The sequence below is a fragment of the Struthio camelus genome, chromosome 1, assembly GCF_040807025.1.
Source record: "Struthio camelus isolate bStrCam1 chromosome 1, bStrCam1.hap1, whole genome shotgun sequence".
Lineage (NCBI taxonomy): Eukaryota > Metazoa > Chordata > Aves > Struthioniformes > Struthionidae > Struthio > Struthio camelus.
The window spans coordinates 100,067,488-100,086,947 of record NC_090942.1 but is presented as its reverse complement, the minus strand read 5'-3'; the positions used below and the strand labels follow the sequence as shown (position 1 = coordinate 100,086,947).

Genomic DNA, 19,460 nt, shown 5'->3' with positions numbered 1-19,460 from the left:
CAGTTCCTTAGAGACTGAATAAAAAATGCCATCCCAGAACTAGATTGATATTAGGTAGTATAAACTCTGTGTTATGTGCTGAAAGCATTATTTTCCTCCAAATGATAGTCAAGCCTAAAGCGTCACAGAAATGTACTTTAGAAGCGGCCAGTGTGTTTGTTTATCACCGAGTCCTGAGGATATATTATAATTTCAGAGGACCAATTAAAATCCTGCACTAAACACCTTAAACGTTAATTTAACAAGAGAGGAAGTTCCTTATTAGGTCATTGATGTTCAACAAAAGGGAAAGTTTGATGTCTGCAAGCATCCCTTATGTACACAAGTATATTCTATTTTTGTTATGGTCTTGTATGCCCAGGTGATAATCCGGAGTCATGTCCCATTGTATCGTCATGGCCCAGATCCAAAGGCAACTCACCTCAATATGGGGCTATCTAAGGCCTTCAGTGGCCTTTCTCTTGTATCAGATGGAGCTAAACACTTGCCCTCTCTAACTTCTCCATAATGCTCAATTTCTCAAAATGCAACAACCGTTTTTGAAGGCAGGCAATTTCGTGTCCTCATTTTCAATTGCTTTAATTTTTCTTTCTTTTCTTTTCTTTTTTTCTTTTTAATTTGTCAGAGTTTAGGATGGACTTCAGTCATTCTCTTGAACTTTCTTCACAAGCATGACAACCACAACATGTTAAGAAAAGCCCTGAACCAAGAGAGCGAGCTGCGTGATGCTTTGGCTGCAATAATGGCTATCATCAGCCCTGCAATCAATTTTCAAGTCACAGTACTGAATTTTTTCCACCTCCTGTGGTCTCACACATGGACTTCATGAAACGCATTACCAGGACTTCTAAAAGGAAGGAAAAACGAGGGAACAAATTGACTAGTTATTAAGAACGGAGCTATTTCCCTGATGAAACGTGACTCATACTGACAATGGAGATTCAGAGCACTCTACAGGTTTAATAATCATAAGTAATATTTCAGCAGTGATAAGCGATGCCTGAGAAAGGAAAATTTTGAATGGAAAGAAAATCTGCCTAAGTTTGTTCAGACAATTTTGTATCTTTTTTTTGGAATACCTTTACCATAATATCTTTAAAAAAATCAATGTCTAAGGTTTGGAGACTGCTGAACTTCATTTCTAAGCTTAATATGTACATGGGCATATACCTAACATTTTTATTCCATATACCTTATACTTTTTTTAAAAAAAAAAACAACTTCAGAGCAGAGACTATTTCTATCAATATGCATGAATTGGCCAAATGAATCACCCTGACATAACCAGTTAATAATGTATATTCTCACATAGCTTGAAGGGTTAATAAAGACAACCAACTGGTGGCAGGCAGATTTATAACATGCAGAATATCTGGTATAAAGACATGAGCTCAGAAGCCAAAGAAGGCACAAACAGACTTCCCACCTTGCTATCTTTTCTCTTTTGGGAGGTTCAGAAAGATAATGATTCAAAAAAAAAAAGAAAAAAGAAAAGAAAAACAACCCTCAGCATAAATGTGTGTAGATGGAGACACTGATTGACAATGTATTAGAGCTATCATAAGCCCATCAGAATAGTATTGCTGGACCAAAGAAAAGTACATTTCCGCTATAATTGTGGTATTGTATCAAGCTATCACCATTCCTTCTATGCATGTAAGAATAACTATATTACAGCATAAATATATTACAGTAGCTTTTGCAAAACTTCACAGCTTTTTCAATGGGTTTTAAAAGCTAATATCAGTGTTAATGTTATATAAAAGAGATTTTTCGCTCTTACCCACATTTTTTAGCTGTGAAGTGCATATTTGATATTCTTCACACAATGCTGTTTTTAATGAGGTTAAAGGCTGCATAAGATAACTGTTTCTTGACTGATAGAAAGGTAGAAGGAGAAATTAGCACTTTGGGAAGAACATTGTTTGCTTCTCTCAACACCAACTTCTTGTCTTCAAATCTGAACCCCTCAATTATTACCATCCTTGCTCTATTGAAATTTGGGGATAAGGGATAGTCAGATAGCTGGATATACCACCAGCACCCATAGGTGTACCAAAAAGCCTCAAGTGTGACCTCCTGGGGTAAGCCTCTAAGTCCTTAAGCTAATCTATTGTCCAGCTCCTTTATACCTGAAACTCTGTTGTTCTTTTTCTCTGTTTTCAAGCTGGACAATTCTGTTTTCCACTTCACCAAAACGAGAGTCAAAAGTCTTTGATTTATATCCTCAGTTCTCTTATTCACAGATAGCACCATTACAGAGATTTTTGACTATCCATTTTGCTTTCAGGTAAGGTTAAAAGTCCTCTGCATCTTGACAGGTATGCAGCAGCCGTGGGCTCAGGAGAGCTGCAAGAATGAGTCATGTGTTCTCTAGTGGCAAACAGGGAGGAATTCATATTCTCAAGCTGTGTGAGGTGGTTTTCTCCTCTGCTATTTCAAAAACAAGAGCTTTTCATAGGTATTCACGCCAAATAAATTGATCAGCAAAACCACCTAAAGTTTTAGGTCATGAAGAAAGGAAATATACCTTTTGTAGTTCAACCAAATCCATCACTTCCCTTCCAAAAAGAGGATGGCCATACTTCTCTTAGTGTTTCTCAATGGTTGCTTCAGTTCCTTTTACTACCAGGGCCTGCTTGAAGAAGTCGCTGCTACTAGAAGTGCCCAAAAGAAAGTGGGTATACTCCTGCGCTTACGCGCTCCTCGGCCAGCCGACTTCCTTCTGCCAGCTCGTGGTCCTCGGAAAGTGTAAGGTACAAGCTGCCTTCTGAGAACAGTTATTTATGTTATAAGTAGCACTGTACAAGCTTCGCATTGCAGAGCAGAGACCCTTTGGTTGACCATACTTTACTAGTAGAAGGCAGCAGAGCATTCGCAGTAAGGGAAGCGTTGTAGGCTACGTATACACAAAGAAATTTTTGGAGATGTGCCCAAATCCTACCAAAATTGTCAGGAGTTAGCCACCTAACGGACCCTTTCTGCTGTTTTACCTCTTGCCCTGAGACAGAGATATATTGCTCGTACAGAATTCAGTGCTTCTAAGGGTTTTTTTTTTTTTCTGTTAAGAAAGAAAGTAAAAAACCAACATTACTTTCCCCTGAGTTTACAAATGTAAATGCCAGAAGAGTTCAGGTTCCCAGTCTATATTTTTTCCTGGCAAGACTCTTGTTATATATTTAGGTATACTCAGAATATAAATTACAGCAGAGAAGATCAAGGGGTTTTATTTCCATTTCCTGACAACCTTTGATTTAAATTCACAACATTAGTCTTGCACTAATACATTTAAAAAATTTAATTCCCCTGTATTTAAAAGGGTTAAAAAAAAGTAATTAAAGTAGCTGTTCTTTACTGATAATGTTAGCGTTTAAACAAACCCATGTGGGTGCTCATAATAATACTATGCTGAGATATATGGCGAAAAGGAAAGGTGAGTTTTACCATTTACATGTTTCTGATATTTTCTTGGAACCAGCACTGCCAGCCTGGGGATAAGATGGCAATATTTGCGTCCCTTCACACCCTGGCAACTGTATAGCACCTTAGGTTGATGCAACCTACCTCCAGGACAGTGAATATATCAGTCTATTTTAGGCACAGCTGCCAGCACTGAAGTCAAGAAGCCAACTGGAGGACCTGGCATAGGGGTTCTTGTAGTCTGGCAGTCAGAGTAAAAGCTCTTTCCAAAGATTTTATTGGAGGAAAATTTATTTTGTAGCATCATCGGAGGGCAGCAGGAGAGGTCAGAAGTAAAAAGAGATAGCAATTTGTTGGCAGTATGGAGAAAATGCTGCCAGTGGACTTTGAAGTGGGAAACGTTGCTTAAAAGCAGACCAGATGGAAGTTGATCATTTTGATGCTTGCAGGATACAAAATAGACAGATTGTCAATTACCTAAAAGACTGCATAATTTGTCAAATATGAGTTGGACAACAAGCAAAAGAGAAGTTAACAATATGGGGATCTTCAATGAACAAGTTAACGTAGGTGTGTGAAAATCTATGCAAAAGATATTTTTTTCAAGTATATTTTTAATCTCAGCTAAAATACTTCAGGTAGCAGCGCTGTTTTGTGTTGTTCTTGTTTTTAGTGTGGTTTTCCCAAGAAAATGCGGTTTATGCACCAGGATTAGCTGCCTGTCTTCTAAACTCTTGCCTCAATAACTTTTGAACCAACCATCCTCTTTTAACAAAGCAACATGGATCTCAAATGTACTCAATTCCTACACAGTCAGTGAACATAGACAGCTTGACAGAGAAGAGAAAGCCCCATTAATGTCTTCTCGCTGCAGTATGAGCACAACTGTATCAGGCGTCAGTGGACCTGTACTAGCACAGTTCATGCCAAGACACAAAGCCATGGTGTTGCTCATGGAATGGCTTTATTTTTCCAGACTCTATCTACTGAATTCAATAGCCAAACAGTTAACTCAGATGCAGTACATTAAAAAAAGAGTATCACATTTACAAAAGGACATACCTTAACAAATCAATTTCTTTTTATTATTATTATTTCCTATTTAAAAGATTTGAAAACTCTCTATTGCACAGAGTTCAGCAGACATCCAAGGGAGCTAAGGAAGATATGGCCTGATCTATCTTCTACTGAATCAACTACAGTATTTTCTTTGCTTCAAATACAGAACCACATCAGGCCATTGTGAGTGATATTAAATGGGAAGCAAGTGACAGGTGAGCTTGTACTGTCGGAGAAGAGCCATCAAAAAGTCTCTAAAGGTTTTTCTCACTAAAGAGAGCAGAACAGGGCTCTCTGAACAGCTTAATGGATAAACAACAAGGAGAGGAATCCTTATACATTCATGTATGCACACATGAGCCAATAATAGGAGGAAATAGAAACCATGAGGGAAAAAAGAGGATCATTTTGTTACGGCTGACAGTCATACAATAATGGATGCATAAACAAGCAAGCTGAGTTGTTAGTCAGAGACTGATATCAAACAGGACACCAATGTGACCTAGCCCCAATACAAACTGAAAATATTTGAGACAGTAGTAATGCTCAGCAAGTGGGGCTAGAGAGGGGATGTGTGTGTAATACACCCAAGAAGTTCAATATTGAAGCTAGACTGCAGGCTAGTGGTACACAGTTTAGAAAATATTTAGAATAAACATCAACAAGAAGCCTGGGGGATTTTCCAAATAAACACCATCTTTCTAGCATCATGAACATCTCTGCATAAAGCAAGACCAACCTGAAAAAAGGAAGAATCATTTTCTCTTGTATTTGAACTTATTAGCCATAAAGAAAGCCTGACTAGAACTAAAAGGAATGACTGTATAGAATGAGAGGCAGAGGTCAAATAAACGTGCATATTCTGAATTCCACAGGAAACACCCCTCCAGAGGACACCACTCAAAAGCTTCAGGGATAACACTGATTAAAATGAAAGAAGAAAATATGAAGGGAGAAGCAGTACTAAAGAACATCAACATATTCCGAGCTGGCTGCTAGCAATCAAGTTAGCACGTTGCCCTCTATCAGCTGGAAATTCAGTTTTCCCTCAACAGAGCTGACTATGTGCACTTCCCCGGTCTACTGCAAGGAAAGTTCAATCACCTCCAGAAAGCAAGATGCGATCCCAGACAAACAGTATATTCATGAACTACCCCAGATCATTTCAAGAGCACTGTTCTAATTTGTGTGAGACACAGCCTTATTGAATTCTTTGTCCCAAGGCATCTTTAGACTCTCAATGAGGTCGAGGGAGTTATTTAAAAAATATAAGTATTAGAGACCACACGAATAGGGTAGATATTCTACAATGCCTGTCCTAAGGCTACAAACCCAGCAGGCTATTCCATCTAGCAAAAAATTATAAAGGAACCATTGAATTCAGACCTCACTGAAGCCAAAAGTAAGAGAGAAAAAAGGCAAAATGCATCCAAATTGATACGTTCAGTGAGTTGAAATTACTGCATTTTGTATGCTATACATTTATATATTATAGCATACATATGAAAAGAGAGGAAACACAAGGGAAAAAGACCTGAAGGAGAAAAGACCTGAGGGACGAACAAGAATAGCTTAGTCTGAGGATCTCAAAAGACACAGTGACAAAATCCAGATATGCAGAGTCGAAGGAGATAATCTAAGCCAGCATGAGAAAACTACCGCCTTTCAACTGAAGATGGTATTGCTCACAAATCTGTGGTGCATTGTACAGAATGCTTACACCAGACCCTGGCAAATTAAATGAGATGTCAGGGGAGCGGGGAGAGGGTATGCATAGCAAACTGACAGTGTTAGCCCACCAATTGACTAGCAGTAGTTCCCTCACCCGCCACTTACAATATCCTCCACCCAAGAGGTACTTCACATGAAAGCAAATGAGGTGTTAGCTGACTTAAGCAGTGCAGAGGTCACTGCTGATGAAAGACCAGTGAGCACAAATTCAAAGGAGCAGCATGACAGGAATGCAATGGCGTGACGGGACTAAAAGGAGTGGAGCAAGCCATGTGCATCTGTTCCTGAGAAACAATACAAAAGGCGGTAAAGAAGCTCAGCTGTTTTGCATATACCCTAAGGGAAGAGGACCCAGTAAAGGAGGACAGAAGAAATTAAAATGTAGGTTGTCCAAAAGAGGTGATAGCTGCAGTGCGTTTTCTGCAGAGCTTCATGCCACCAATGTTCAGGCCACTTGGTCCCAGGGAGGCAGCTCCCCAGCTGTGGTCTGACATGATACCTCGAGTGCTGGAACAGAGGGCGCCTCATATCTGCCATCACGAAACAAAAATTTACAAAAAGGGAAATCACTGTGCAAACTCATGTACTTTCTTGAAAAGAGGGAAAGCTGATAGGTGAGTGTAAAGGGCAAGAGAGCAGACTGTTACGCACTCTTCAGTGGAAGGTGAAGCTTAGGTCTGCTTGAGAGCTTTTTGTTGTGTTTGCTTTAGGAGAGAAACCAAGGATTCAGCTAACTAATACTTTCATGAAAAGGGCTGATTTCTATTAAAACACTTCACATTTTTTGGAGGAGGGTGGTAGGGAGAGTGATTTGAAGAAGACAAAATTTACTATGTGACTGAAAAGACTGCAAACACTTCTCAGTCGCTCTTGATGTCGTCTCAGTTGTAAAGAGCTGCCAAAAGTTTCCCTATCACCTCCATGATTAAGTACAGAAACGGACCACAAGGCAGTGGAATCTATTTTAAACAAAGTCATGCAGTCATCATTGCCAAAATACATCTTTGTCATTAAAATAATAAATAAAATTTACAAAATATACAAAAATAGTAAAGATCTCCTTGCTATGGCTCAGCTCAGGGAAAACGTGTCAAAACACCTGAGTGACCTTTCGAAAATATTTTATGCTAAAAAATATGAAGCATGACATCAAAATTATATCCTGCTCCTTAGTTAGTATCACTGTGTAGAGATAAAGATCAAACTGCTTGTTTTGAGACCTGGAAAAGAAAGCATGCAATAAATATCAGCTTCCATTATTTCTCCTTAAACAAACAGCAGAATATTTCAGCCTGCAAATCTCAAGCCACCTTCAATTTTTGCTAATAGCCCAATCTAATCTGAAGACTAAGGACATGGATGAAAGTGGGATACAATTTCTGTCTTATCCTGAAGCCTATACCAAGAATAGCCCTTACTTGATCCAGAAGAACGGGTTATGGCTCCAAGACTTGCATACCTTCCCTGTGGCTCACTTATACCCCATGCTTCCAGGAAATCAGTTTCCTGCTGCCAATTAGTTTCATCATCATCACTCATCCACAGAGTCTCACTATCTAAGAAACCTTTGCTAGTGAGTGTGCAGATAGCATGAACCAGTGTTTAACCTTGTCTCTGCCAGATCTTGGTGTGTGATACAAGAGCTGATGTGCTTCTGGGGCTTCAGAGGGGCAGGAAAGTGAGGGGTGAACAGGGCAGCAGCAGATGCTTTCTCCATGCTCCATTCTGCTTTATGTCATGCTCACCACCGTGAGATATGTATGCCCTTTTTTTTTTTTTTCTAGAATAGCATTTGAATCTTTAGTTTCCCCAAAAGCATCTTAAAATGCCAGGATTTGGTCAAGAACTTTGGGTATAAATAGTCCGGTCACAAAACAAGAAAATGTGCTCGCCATTTTGTTTCTCGGTTGCATGCAGACTAGCCCAGCTTAACCACTGCTGCTGTACTAGGCAGCCGTTGTAGTGCCCAGCTCATCTCCCGTTCTAGCACTGCTTTTGCCGATGGGTCACCAACAGCAGGCTGCTAGAGGAAGGCATTACGTACGGCTGAACATAGGCTCCTGAGCCTAGGAGTCTGGTTCCCTTAAACTCCTTTGCTGACATCCCTTCTGCTTTCAGACTTCCCTTTCTGAATGAAAATGTCCATCATTTTAACTCATGACTGAATTTCCTGCTTTGCTTAAAAGGGGAGATTGGCTTGGGAGGAAGGAAAGCGTCATCCTACCCAGCGGTGAGCCACAGTGGAGTAATGGCTTCCAAGAAGCTTTTGCACACTGGACTTCCCAAATAGCTCCACTGCTGGGGGAAGGAGGTCCCAGGCTAAGGGGAAATAAGATGACAACATTCTCAGTTGCATGAAGGAATTCTTTTCTCATTATGCTCCGTGGGTCTCGGTGAGACTCTTTGTAAATATAAAAAGACAAATATCAGTTTCTATGTAGATAGATACCTATGGAGACAGATACCTGACCCTCCCATACCACCTGCATGTGGTATTTGCTAAACTGAAACGTGTAATCCCCTTTCAGTTCCCTCCCTTGTTCCACTCACATTTTCATATAGTTTGTTCTGTCTTCTTGTTTTAGAGTTTGCATGAGCTTTCCATTGTGTTTGGGTTTGCTAACCTGTTTCCAGGCTTGGTTAAGGTGGTTTTGCTCATGTTGCCAGTGTATAAGTAAATAATTGTAACATTATTCAGGTGCAGAACTATTTTCAGAGAGACAGGCTGTTGCCATCAGACTTTTGGGATGATTTATAGAGAGGGAGTTCTCACATGCAGGAAAATTCTTGAAAATAATATGAAAAAGCAAGGAAGAAACATTACCATAACTCGATCAGCAGTGCTGGACTGTGCCGGAGAGAAGAAAACCAAACCAAAACCCTAATAAGAACAAAGCCTAGCATATCCACTTTAGTGTATCTTCAGTTTTTGCTGCATGCCAGAATTCCCTACAGACAGTAAGGTCCTCATTTTTGTTTAAAAAAAATAAACTTCTGTCCTCTTCTGTTTGCAAAGATCCAGCCCCTGCACTGTCCTCAGATAATGATATAAAAAAGAATTGTGCTCAGAGGCTTCTTATGCACGGTGGATCTATTTAGCTGCCAAAACACCATGTGCAGAGTCCAGTTCCCCAATTTTGCTCTCTGGTTCTGATAACTGCATTAAAGTGACGAGGTCAGTGATCATGCTGAGCTCAGTAGCTTGTGTTGGTGATGGATCACACAGTCCCCTTCTCCATGTTGACCTGACATGAGTTCATTCCTTCACGTATTGGGGGGGCTTCTTATCTGGAAAGTTAACTTGCTTAAAAAATAAAAAGTCACATTTATTCCTCAGTTTGTGTTTATGGCTCTCTGGCTTTTTCTGGTTTTTCTATGTCACGGGTTATCTTAAAACGAGTTCTGGTTAGTCAGGCTGCATCTTGCTTGGGTCTCATGCATTTTGTCACCCTAATTTTTTGCCGTTATTCTACCTAGTCAGGTTTTTGTTTACACTGCACTCACCGACCACAAGTCTATGGGCCAGCCTGGGGAACACGGGAAAATAGGTTTTGAAAATCTGGGCTTTGATGCTCCCTGCAGACTGTCCGGCTCTTCCCATTTGGCTTTCTGCTCTCTCTAGTATTCCTGTGTACTTTTCACTTAGGGGTTTACATTTGCTTCTGTTTTGCTCTCATTGGCAGCAGCTATTTGGATCTGGTCACTGACATTTGAATGAGAGAAAAGGTCCTTCCCTCTGGGATTATTCCCTTTGCTGAGTGCACCAGTGTCCACAGCCTAGCTGGTTTCCTTTGCTTTGGCCTTGTAACAGTCAGTCAATTTATTTTGCCCAGGCTGCCTCATTTCTGAAAGCTGCCTTCAAACTCCATTGAGTTTATTGCCTACACTGTGTCAAACGCACAGTTCATTATGGTTGTGGTTTTGTTAAAATAGTCCCTAATTGCATCAGATTCTGAGCACTTGACTGCAATACTCCGCAGAGATCTACTTTATTTTTATATTGGTCAAAGCCAATGGTAAAGCTGCCAGCAGAAGCCAAACTGAAAGCCTTCGTAAAGCGTTGCCATGCTTTCCCAATGCCTGGTGATTAGTAGTTGACAAGGTCTGTCTTGAATCTCAAAGGTACTAGATACATATAGCTTTTACACACCAGGGGTAAAACACTGCTATTGCAGAGGGAGCAGCATTATGACTAGCTGAAATGCATTTCTATACTTAAAGCCTTCATGCATTCTGTATAAGTTTTGTGTTATCTTCTCTGATCAACAAAGGAAAGCAATGCTGTTGCCCTTTCTGTCATATATTAAACTGTAGAGTGTTAAATAGAAAGGGGAAATGTATATCAGTCGATAAGTGATCTTTAGTATGTAAAACACGCTGCTTACATTCTTCACATCTAAAGTAGAGATACTTTCACGTTCATGTGTAGCACAACATTTCAAAAGTTTGTATATTTTAATGCCAAGCTCGTACATAGGGATGCTATAATGAAACGCGGATTCCTGAGAACTTTACATCAAAGTAGGAGAAAGTCAGAGTGAAACTTTCAGTTCATTTGTGATTAGTAAGCCATGACACTTTGTAGGGCTTTTGCGATTCAAGGCTAGTGCTGTGAAGTAAAAGCAAAATACAAAAGACTTTGAAGTTCTACCATTTGTGTTCTGTTGATATTTTATTGTTTCACATAGCCCTAGCAATAACTGTGGAGTTTCTGTCAGCATTTTAGGATTTCTCATGCCTTTATGTTGAACTTTTCCAGGGAAAGTGGGAAAACATATGTACAATAGTCTTTATCTTGTGTGCGAATGACTGTTTTTGAAGTATAGTCATACTGAGAATCTCATTTTAGTGCAAGTGAAGCTCTTTAGATAATCACGTCTGGGTATTTTTAATAGCTCTTGGTAATATCTTATCCCCTTCCACTCTAAGTATCTTTGAAAGCCCTCCAAGTGCTCCAGGAAAGTGCTCTGGAGCAGAGCTATATACGTAACAGCTTGAGGTATTATCAAGAAAAACTTTAGATAATAAAAGAAGTTCAAACCTTAGACTTCCCAACCTTCTACAATTAAGACCCACTGATTTCATTAGAAACCTTTTATGGAGGACTATAAATATGCAACGTCCTTACCAAACTCACTATAAAGGAATTCGTTTTGCTAACTTTTTGGGATAAAGTACCAAAGCTTAATCATTTAGTAAGGCTGGCAAGCTGAGTGTGAGGAAACAAAATCATGACCTCAATCGTATTAGCGCCATCCAAGTGAATAAACTGGCCAATCTAGTCTATGATGCCCTGCCTCAGGCAAACAGAATGAAACTACTAATGTAAACAAAGACGTTAAATTTGTTTAACAGGTCAGTATTCAGATTAATCAAAGAGCAGAGCCTTATAAGCATAATTTTGCTTCCATATCTTGTAGCAAAATTTACAGTCATAATAATAGATTCCTTTCCCAGAGACTGGTTTTACAGCAACTCCAAGTAATTACACACATCTGGTGATAACTTTAAAAACTGCAGTTATAAAAGAAGCTAATCTAAAGGCTGTGGATTCCCTGTGCCATAGCAGATCAGGTTTTGGAGCCACATCCATTGTGACACCCTTTAAAGGACAAACACTGCTGCAAGTTTGGAAGGACTCAACTGTAAACTTATTTGTAACATCATTAATACTAACATCTGTGTTACAAAAATCTTAATTTCCCCAATGAGGGAAAAGCAGCATGAAAGATTTTCTGCACGTCTCTATTTAAGTTCAATCCAATTACAAGCAGTGTGGTATGGTAGAAATTTCCTATCACATCGTCCTTGACTGGACTAATAGGTAATCATCTCTGTTGGATTTCAGCAGTTTGCAAAAGCCCCAGCTACACCCCAATATATTTATATTTATATAAAAAGGCAGTGACATGCATTGCGGAAACATGCAAAGTAGATGTTTTTCATCATATAATTCAGAAATTTGTTACGCACTCTTGGCTACCTCGTCACACCCTGCCCACTAATCTGTCTTCCCTGCATTGATTCAGACATTGTAGTCTTCTTGGTAGCATCATGCAGCTGTCACTTTTCAAGCAATCCAACACCGAACTATTTCCTTTCTCTCCCAAAGCAGAGATTCCCTTCTCTCCCCAAAATTGCAGGGATTGTGTTCAGTCAAAACAACATTTGATACTGGATTAGTGACAGAATTAGCGTTTGATACTTCTCAAACCTACACACAGAAATTAGAACCTTGGGAACTGTGTGCTTCCACCGTATCAAGAGGGTTTGGCAGCATTTGTGTTTATTTCCAGTTATTTATCTTGCCATTAAGCTCTTATCTGAATGCCTCACAATCTTTAGGGTCCTCAGAGCAACCCTGTGAGATAAAGAAGGACTATTGTCCCCATGTCAGAGGTTGGGCAACTAGAGCCCAAACTTGCAAAGGTATTTAGTACATTGTATGCTGGGCCACAGACAGATGGAGAGATGGAGAGGAAAGAAGGAATGAAAGAACAAGTGAATAAGGAAAGGATTACCAATTTTAAGTGCTTTACCAGTTCAAATATAATCCTAGGCCTGACCTCATTATACTATGAAGCTGTAGGATGCCAAGTAGTGGATGCTGCTTAATCTGTACACCTGGCAGTGAGTTAGCAGAGTTAGCAGAGTCTGCTAAAGGCATCATCACTAGCTTGCCCTGGTACTCGGGTCTTTGGGCTTGAACCATTTCCATCCTGTGCTGGAACAGTGGGTCTCTGAAGAGACACCACCATTGGTGTCCTTCTCCTGGAGCTTGTCCTCTCTTGGCTTGCTGAAGTGTGCAGTGTGTGAGCTGGCATCTCATAGATTATTAATTAGTTCCCTCGCCCAGGAGGTCTGGAACTGAGGTGCTGAACCAGGGTCTCCCAGATGAGCATTTCTGGCTGTAGTGTGGTTTCTTGTGCAAAGGAGTCCTTCTCTGCCGTTGCCTTTGAGATTAGCCTTCTGCTTCCACAACTGGGGGTGGATAGCACGCATAGGAAGAGAAGGGGGAATTGGCAGGGGAAGAAATCACCACAGAGCAGACGTTGGTACCACTGGGATCTAGGCAACTTTATGCACCACCCAGAGACAAGGGGATCTCCAGCAGTAGGATCTTTGGCTCTGTAAAGACCTGGTATCCAAAGGGATTGGTGGCAGCTGTGGGGAAGGGTGATGGTTCTGCCTGAAGTGGTAGTTACATGGCTTTTGGGGAATATAGCCCTTGCAACTCAGGTAGGTAGGGTCACACAAAAGCCTACCATAGCAAAGTCTCTGCTGTCCCAAGCTAGGCAGCCTCCCCTCTAGCCTCTAGACCAATTTTTATTTTTCTCACTTGAATTCAGAGATAAGTAGTTACATCTCTGTGATCTTTTATATTTCAAAAAGCTACCAAAATCGCTTGGGGAGGGGAGCAGAAAGGCAATCTACATGTCTTTGGGGCCGTCTCTTGATTTAGACTTGAGATATCAGGCTTTGCGAGTAGAAGGCTATGAAGAGCAGTAAGGCAAGATGTCTGATTTAAAAGAAAGATCTACAGGCTTGGAGCATGGGCAGAACAGAGTATGGCCCCTCCAACTCTATGAGTGTGTACGTTTGGGGTTGGAGGGGAAAAGAAAGGGGATCTGGCATTTGGAAAGATCTGTATGAAAATTCAGCCTTTGCTTTTTATCTGATAAGCAATAAAGACCTTTCCAAGTCAGGACAAAATCCTCTAGTCATACGGTCAGCCCTGTCTCACTGGAGTTGTGGTGGTAGGGTAACAAAACAGAAAATATTTTAAAATGCATTCTAAAAATGTTGTTGGACTATTTCTTCTAAAACACCTCCCTGAAAAGCCAGACACCTTACTAGCATCAGTCCAACTATAGGACCCAGAAGGAAAGGGAAATTATAAGTAATAATTTTAGAAATAGCCCCAGGATGCACTATGTGTTTCTCTGAGTCAGGAAAACCCCAAAGGGCATAAGTCTGGAATATAGTAGCTGGCTCATACCCAGGCAGAGCTGCAGTCTTACAGAAAGCCCGACAGACGCTCTGCAATGCATATATCTTAAAGGCAGCACCAGCAGCACTTAGCCATTCAGATCTGATTCTCGATAATAATCTGGGTTCAGCAGACAGCAAATAGCAGACATTTTGGGGAAGAATCCTAAGTATCATTGAAGCTGTGGAACCACATCCCACTGGGGTGATTTCACTGTTATTGCCATTCACACTATGATTTACACCCTATTCTTGCAATGACCTAAAGAGCTGCATAAATTCAAGGAAAGAGTAGCCTTGGACAAATCACTGGACTTGTGCAGTCCACAGGATCACAGAAGTACATAAAATTTCCGTAGGATGTGACCCCAGGAATAGCATGCATCTGTAACGACTGTTGTGACTTTCATTATGAAAGAGGATACTGGGTAGTGAATATTTTTGGTGATGCTACCAGACAGAAGAAAACTTACCCATCTGTTTATGTTCGTGCTTTCAACTCCACGCAGCAAATCAGTATTGGAGAAGTTTTCTGCCTCCTTTTTATTTCTTAACTTCCCTTGCTCCCGCTGGAAATAGCACAGAGGAGAGAGAAGGAGTCACTTAGCATTTGAGTTTTGGAACTAGCTCTTGTAAATCTCAGCCGCCAGCCAGCAACTGACAACTTCTAATGAGAATGATCCTTTGCTGCAAAAAGCCAAGTTCCTTCTTCAAGGTTCTGCCGTCGCTAGTGTACTTCTATGGGAAGACACACAGGGATAAAAATAAGTTAGAAAAGAGTAGCAGGAAGGGAAATAGTACTGGCTGCAAATCTGTCAACCAAAACCAGATCTTAGCTTCTCTTTCTTGCTTCCAATTTAGTAGAAATATGGTAACGATTTGAAAATGTAACTTTACATCAAATATGATCCTATTTTTCACTCTCTACGTTTAAAAATGTCATTATATTAGTGCTTTCTCTCTTTTAAATTTCTAAAGTGAAAGAGAAATGTCGTGTTTTTAAAGGCTGGAAACCTAACAGCACGAAAGTCATTTGCACCTGAACTTTCCTTTCACATCAAGCATATGAGAACTTTTTATGTGGTCAAATTGTTTTTTGCAGGCACAATTAATTTTGCACACTGTTAAAATTTCAATAGAGAAAAAGCAGGACATTCTTTATCTGTCTTTTTTTTTTGGAAAAAGAAAGAATAAAACTGAAAGCTCCATAGGAGGCAAGGAGAGACGACACTGTGTGTCTTGCTTTCTTTGTGAAATCCTCCATCTTGGGGCTGCATGGCATGCAGCATGACTTATCAGACCTCTCATGATATTTGGTGTTTTCCTCAGAGAAATTCAGCTTTCCTTTCCTTTTTCTCAAAGCAAGTTACTTCTGGTCTCAGAAAATAGCCTAAAACTACGTGCACTACAGTGCACTACGTGCACTACAGGTGCACCACTCTTGGCTGGAGACAGAAGGCAGATTAAAAAAATACATATCATTTAAAAACCTTTGTGATTTTTAACCGAAGGTCTTGGTCACCTTTCTGAGAAGCAAGTGAGGCAGAAAGAGTCCACACAGGATTTTGGAGGGCTTGGGCTGGGCAGTCCTGAGCAGGCAGGCAGGCAGACATCTGAAGTTTAAAGACATGATTCCCCAAAGACAGTCATAACTATGTACATGCTGCACAGAGAAGGAAGCTGGCTTGAGGCCCTCTGTTCCCTGTTTAAATTGCCAAAGGGAATGAGATTCAGAGTTAATGCTCAGACTTCTTGATTACATCAATCTATTGCCACTACTCACTGCATCTTGTATTCTTTTTTATTGCGGCACATTAGCCAGCAATAGTTGATGCCATAAATGATCTATACAATCTTCTGGAGCTCTGGGTGAAGTAAGGACAGACTAATGCCCTTATCTTCGTATTTGCCTACTTTTTCTACTTCAATCAGGCTTTTGACATCCTTTTAAATGTCTTCTTTATATTTATTGTACGGAAAGATAAAGGAATTCTGCAGATGCTTAAATAATTGTGAATGAAGTAGGCGTAGTAGAGTCTAGCTGAAGTGGAATCCTTGTTAAAATGAACTTGCTGTACTTGGGACCTACCTGTGATGGAAGAAATAGCAAAGTGTAGACAGCTAGATTCCTATGCGCTTTTACTCTGCTGTGCTCTTTTCTCTATTCTTCAATCTGCCAGGTGGGAAACAGACCACTGGAAATGGGATTTTGTTTAGTGATGCAGTCTACTAACCCTTCATCAGGACGTGTGGACAGCATCACAAACTGAAGCCTACATTAAGGGAATAGGTGCAAGAGGCCGTAGTCAGGATAGTTTCAGGCTTATCAGTCAACAGACTAAAAATGCAGAATCTAGGTCATATTCAGTCTTCTTTCCTTTCAAAGGAAAACACAGATCTTCCTAATATTGTCCTGCAAGTTGGTCATGTTGCTTTAACGCAGAGGAAAGATGATAATTGATCCTATATATATGGCACTCTACATGGCATATGCAAGCACTCAAAGCTACCCAAGTCCTCCTTTCTTTGGATGTCTTTGCAGTTGTGCAGATAGCTTGTCCACTTCCCTCATCCCAAAATGTCAGTGAAAAATGTTCCATAAAGTTATAAGCTCATTTAGGTTGGAGGCAGACAGTCGTCCTGGCCTAGTGCCCACCAAGAAAGTAAACAAGAGACACTGCAGAAAATTGCTGGCCATAAAACACACACACACACACACACACACACACACACACACACACACAAAACACACACACACACACACACACACACACACACACACACACGCTCTTGGAAGATAGTAGCCAGTCCTTTCAACCTTTCTTTATCATTTCAGTAGTTCCGAAGAAAAACAGGCAAGGCTTTTACCATCAATAGCTTGGTTTTGGCTAAAGTTTGCTTTTTTCCTCTAGCCAGCTTGCTTTCACTCCCAGTCAGACTAAAACAAGAAAACAGTGTGAAAGCATTATTAAGCATGCAGGAAGAACATGCTACAGGGATTCTCCCTTCTGAACCTGTTCCTCCTTTCCCCTTCCATGCCTTTAGCTCAGAAACGGCCTGATCAAGAAGAAGAAGCTGAGCATTGCCACAAACGTTCAGCACCTCTCAGTCAGCCCAAACATCCATGACCACTTTTGTTCCCTCCCTTGCCACTCAAACACACACACACACACACACACACACAGAGACACACACAGATATCACAGGCACATCTGGAAGAGAAAAGAAGTTGATGTGCAGTGCACACCAGTTCTAGTTTTCTTTGTCTCAAATTAAAAAAAAGCCTCCTTCATTCTTTTCTTTCCCCATCTGCCTGCACTGATTATCACAGGGAGGTATCGCAAAGTACCTGTGCTCCAAAGAAAGCCAGCTGGCCCCTAGGTTCTGGCCCTCATTAGCACAGATTTGGACTATGTAAGACTTTGACCAAGTCTGAACATTTTATAAATGATGACCTAAAAGTAGATCAAGCCAGTTTTTCTCCATCTGCTGCTTTTCTCTTTAATACAGCTAGATGCTGCTGCTATTAACTCCCTGAGTAGAAGTTGCGCCTTGCAGCCAGGCTGAGCTTTAAATACTGTTTTACCCCCTCAGTGTAAAAAAGAAAGTGATGTTTAGATGGGAGAGAGTCTAGGTCATTCTCTTTACACAACAAGGGTCTATTTTTTCTCCCCATGAATGGTGAGGAAGCCCTGCACTACCATTTCTTTGCAGATGGCCTGAGAAATTGTTTCTTGTCAGAGTTTCCATCTGGCTTCAGTACTGGGGATAATCCTTGATCTGCACTAAGCTACCTTGTCTGTCCTCCCTTCCAAAGCAGGCTGCGGTGTACCTTCAGCAGAGTAGCTGCAATGGGACAACTGGGGCTAGCATCAGCTGAAGTGACTGTGACAGCCAAATGGAACTGTGGCAGCCACGCAGGCCAAATGCTAAATAACATTTACAAAAACTAAATAAAGTTGCGGGGCCCAAAGGCAATCTGGAAGGCAGCATTTGGCAATTGCTCTTTTTAAGGAGGTATATTTTTAATGGTATTTTTATATCATGCAGATATTGCAAATATGAATTGCTCACCAGTGAACACTCATCTTGCGAAGATTCCAGCACTAACTAGAGCTTTCTTTCTCACATAAAAGGAATATATCACAGGAAAAATAGGACTGTCTCCCACATGGTCAGGTTTTAGCAGAAATTAAAATCTTAAATATCTCCCATTTATTGCTCTGTTCTTAACCAGTGAAGTTAGAGAGCCTGGAAAGATGCCAGTCTGCAGCTATCAGACAGGAGAATCACTGCCTATTCTTGCTGTTTCCAAACACAAACTTCCTCATCTGTGTTACTGCACTCATGCAGGCATTGTCTCGAGAGGGGCAGAAGAACATTATATCATTTCTTTATCACATTATCACTTAAAATGCAGGAATGTCCTGGGGTCCCAGCCAGACTGGGGCTCTACTGTATAAGGCCCAGTGCAGACAGAGAGTCTATGAGCAGTTCTAGGCTTGTCAGCCTTTGCAGTTTTAGTGTGTTTTTCAGTTTTTTTTTTGTTTTTTGGTTTTTTTTTTTTGGAAAACCATAGCTGCTGCATAGAGATTACTGCCTGAAAATCTCAATTTATTTTTAAAGGAGTATGTTTCTCGCCCACAGTGTCTGGAAATGAAAGTTCTAAATGCTCCAGCACCAGAACACATATAAAAAGACTGTAAAATGAAATTGTGTGCTTTCATGTTAAGTCAATCCTATGATTGACTGGGGAAAGGAGAGGGTGTGAGGAAGGGAAGGTGTATTCCAGGTTTCTGAATGCTGGAGTTGGGCAGAACTGCAGGTAGTCACCTCTCCTCCCCTTACCAAAGTTTAAGGATTTTAAACAGAGATTATCTTAATCAGACCATCTGCAGCCAGAGTAGAGGCCAATAAAGCTGGTTCTCTGAGACCATGGTCTGTAAGCTGCTGCCTCATGTTCTAACAGAATAGTGGTGCAATGCACAAAGATGTTCAGGGATGTTTTGCAGGCTGAAAAACGCAATTCATCCACCATCATAATGGATTGTTCCCACTGCAGCTCTTTGTGAGCGCTATTTCTTCAATTTCAGTTCAATTTCATTTTGGCTCAAGCTTCAGGTTTGGGTCGCCACTAATCTAAAACTCACAACAGATTTAAGCAAAACTTTGCAGTTCACTATGTGAAACACAGTCATCCATGTTTCCAGTACACAAAAGACACAAATGGCTCAGGGACACTCAAAGTCATCTTAATCTCA

General features: G+C 40.7%; 2 long non-coding RNA genes across 2 annotated transcripts in view; one reads left to right on the top strand and one right to left on the bottom strand.

Annotated features, from left to right (window-relative positions):
- Positions 1–9,851, top strand: part of LOC104144227 (uncharacterized) — a 104,469-nt gene extending 94,618 nt beyond the window's left edge. Inside the window, exon 4 of the long non-coding RNA XR_694080.2 lies at positions 626–9,851. This is a non-coding gene — a long non-coding RNA (uncharacterized lncRNA). The remainder of the gene's footprint in view (positions 1–625) is intronic.
- The window catches only part of LOC138061011 (uncharacterized), a 38,009-nt gene extending 21,128 nt beyond the window's left edge, over positions 1–16,881 (bottom strand). Inside the window, exons 1-2 of the long non-coding RNA XR_011134568.1 lie at positions 15,722–16,881; positions 14,673–14,937 (exon numbers count right to left, since the gene is read on the bottom strand). This is a non-coding gene — a long non-coding RNA (uncharacterized lncRNA). The remainder of the gene's footprint in view (positions 1–14,672; positions 14,938–15,721) is intronic.
- Between the last annotated feature and the right edge of the window lie 2,579 nt (positions 16,882–19,460).